General features: G+C 43.0%; 1 non-coding gene across 1 annotated transcript; it reads left to right on the top strand.

Annotated features, from left to right (window-relative positions):
- The first annotated feature begins 2,037 nt into the window (after positions 1-2,037).
- Positions 2,038-2,144, top strand: LOC111912668 (small nucleolar RNA R71). The gene has a single exon (XR_002857247.2). It is a non-coding gene; the product is annotated as a small nucleolar RNA R71 (small nucleolar RNA).
- Positions 2,145-3,422: the final 1,278 nt, after the last annotated feature.

The raw sequence follows: 3,422 nt of genomic DNA, 5'->3' as shown, positions 1-3,422 counted from the left end.
TTCAACACCCGTACAAGTTCCTCCTTTTCTGTCTTGGATAGATCCGAGGCTATAATCACTGGCTTATGATTTCCTTCTTCCAGGAAGGCATACTCCAGATGGTCAGGTAGTGTTTTGAGCTCCAATTTATTGTGCATAGTAACGGACTCGCCGAGTGCAGGTTTGGTACTCGGCGAGTTGGTGGCGGCATTCGCGACTTCTTGCTTTTCTTCAGTTGTACTCGGCGAGTAGATCGGGTCTACTCGGCGAGTAGGGCGTTCAGCTTGGTTCTTTATTTCTTCATATTCCGCTTCCTCCAACAGCCTTTCAATCTCTAATAAGTCCTTTTCTGGATCAAATTCTTCTTCCAAAGCTGTAGACTTGCTGGAATCTTCAGGTATGTCTTCTTCCAATAATTCGTCAAGCATGTCGATTGAGAATGCCGTGTCGTCACTACTCCTTGAGTACTTCATGTCTTGGTCTACCCCGAATGTCACTGAATCGTCCCCAACTCGCAATGTGAGCTTATAATGTCTCATGTCTACGATGGCACTAGCGGTGTTGAGGAAGGGCCTTCCAAGGATGATTGGTACTTGTGGATCCGCCTCCATGTCGAGAATGATGAAATCAGCCGGGAAGACAAATTTGTCTACTTTCACTAGCAAATCTTCACATATGCCTCTTGGGAAAGTAATAGTCTGGTTTGCCAAATGAATTGCCATCCGAATTGGCCTTGGCTCCGGAAGGTCCAGCTTCTTGAAGAACGAGTATGGCATAAGGTTCACACTTGCTCCAGAATCAGCTAAGGCATGAATTGCAGCCAAGTTGCCAAATTGGCAAGGCAAAGTTAAGCTCCCCGGATCACCCTTCTTCTTTGGTAATTTGTTTAGCATTGTGGCGGAGCAACTCTCATTAAGTACTACTTTCTGCACTTCCTCCATCTTTCTTCTGTTAGTGAGGAGTTCCTTAAGGAACTTTGCATACTTGGGCATTTGCATGACGGCTTCAATGAAAGGTATGTTTATTTGAAGAGTTTTAATATGATCAAGAAACTTCTGATATTCCTCTTCCTGCTTCTCCTTCTTGGCTCGGGCTGGGTACGACATTGGAGGCTGGTATGGTTTCAAGGGTGGCTGATCACTTGTTTTAGCAGAGGTACTCGCCGAGTCCATCGGTCCTACTCGGCGAGTAGGACTCTCAGATTGTGAGTGTTGATTTTTGACTTGTACTTCCGTTCCTTCCTTCTGTGAGTCCTTGTTCACTTCAGTTCGAATGGGGGCCAGGGGAGTAATAATCTTCCCACTTCTTGTGGTAACAATATTTACTTGCGCGCCTCGTGGGTTGTTCTCGGTTTTGCTAGGAAGCTCACCCGGTGACCTTTGGTTTAGTTGTTGAGCAAGTTGCCCAAGCTGCGTTTCTATGTTGTGGATGGATGCTTGCTGGTTCCTGAGCATTGTTCTTGTTTCTTGGGTAGCAGCATCGTGGTCACTATGTCTTTTCTCGGAAGCAGCCACAAATTTAGTTAGCATTTCTTCCAAGCTCGGCTTCTTCTCTTGCACCGGCTCCTCCTTTTGGTAAAAGCCTCTCCCTTTTTGTCTGTACTTCTCCTCCTTGGCCTTCTTGTACTCTTCGTAAGGCAACCACTCCTTCTTTTGTTTGCGCCAGTCCTCATCATACCGGTCACCGCTCAAATAGCATACTTGTGCCTTTTTGTTGCCGTTCTCATCCAAATCGCAATCTCTAGTGAGGTGAGGTCCATTGCAATTTTCGCAACCCACCCGTATGGCATGGATAGTTTGATCCATTTTGTCCATTCTCCTATCCATGGTTTTTAACATGGCCATAACCGCGGATAAATCTTCAGTAGCTGCGTACGCGGTTCCCCTTGTGACATCATTCCTGGGGTTGTGGTATTCTCTAGAGTGTTTAGAGAATTCTTCAATCAATTCTTTAATCACCGGGGGTGGCTTCTTTGTAAGTGGGCCTTGTGAGTCTAGCAACTGCCGGGTTGTGACATTGACTCCATCATAAAAGATGGAAACTTCTTGCTGGCTATTTAGATCATGGTGTGGGCAATTTCGTAGCAGACTTTTATACCTCTCCCATGCTTCATATAAAGATTCTCCAGCTTGCTGTTCAAAGTTTGCAATGGCCTTCTTGAGTTTGGCTATTTTGGATGGTGGGCAAAAGTGATCTATAAATTCTTCCTTCATTTTGGCCCAAGTAGTGACTGACCCGGGGGGAAGTGATTTGAGCCAGTCCTTAGAAGCACCCTTGAAGGTTACCGGAAGCATCCGAAGTAGTTGAGTTTCGCGGGTTACATTTGGAATGTTGAAGTAATCAACAACATCATTTACTTCATCCAAATGTTTGTAGGCATCTTCGTGATCTTTCCCATAGAAAGGTATTTCCTTGAGCGCAGCTAGGATATGACCTTTTAGCTCGAAGGTAGCAGTTGCGGGAATTGCGGGTTGCACAAGTCCCGGGCCATGATCGTCGCGCATCCTTTTCTTCCATTCTCCCATGGGGATTTCATCAATGTTAGCCATAGTGAATGCTAACTCTTCCTCCGATTCGGTTTTATTGTTCGTACGTTGCCTCCTCTTCTTCCTCGGTCTCGTATCCAATATCTTCTTGAATTGGTTCCTCAATTGTCAAGGAAGCACCAGAAGTTCCTGATTTACTGCTCTTCTTTTTCCCAAAAACAGTCTTCAAGTTGGACAATGGTGATTTCTTTGGTGTGCTTGAACTCTCCACGTCCTTCCCTTTGTTTCTTTTCAATGCGGATTCGGGGTCTTCAAACGGGGGTACCAGTGGTGTGTTTGCTCCTCTGGTCATGAGAGTCTTGAACTTAATAAAAAAAAAAGCGTAAAAAGAACAAAAAGATTGTAAACAATTACAAAAAATTCTAACTAAACTGTTACTCGCCGAGTAGGTGCGAGTGCACTCGGCGAGTATCAGTGATTTTTCAAAAAGATTTCTAAGTTTTTAACCTAACTAAAACAGATACTAAAACCTAATTACCAGTTACTAAATTGCAGTAATTAAACTTTATGCAAGTAAACTCACACAAAGGATCGAAAAAATTAGGAATTAGCTTAATTATTTAGAACCGTTCCCCGGCAACGGCGCCAAAAACTTGATGTGTGTAAATTCAACTAGTTTTATCCCTACTTTTTATTAGTAATTTGAGCACACAAAGGCAGTGAACCTGTCTTTAATTGGTATAGATTGATAAGTAAGGTATCGAACTCAGGGAACGGACAATTAAACTAATAGCTAACTAAAACAAATAATAAAAGTACAGGGTTTTTCTCTAGTTTTGCAAGACTAGAAACTTAAACAAACTAAATTAACTAATTAACTAAAGCAACAACTATTCACCAAATTTGATAAAGATGTTTCTATTTAGGTTCAACCAATTCACTCCTATGGTTATTTAA

This window comes from Lactuca sativa, chromosome 3 (genome assembly GCF_002870075.4).
Source record: "Lactuca sativa cultivar Salinas chromosome 3, Lsat_Salinas_v11, whole genome shotgun sequence".
Taxonomy (NCBI): Eukaryota; Viridiplantae; Streptophyta; class Magnoliopsida; order Asterales; family Asteraceae; genus Lactuca; species Lactuca sativa.
Note: the sequence above shows the minus strand (reverse complement) of the source record. Positions and strands in the feature narration are given on the sequence as shown.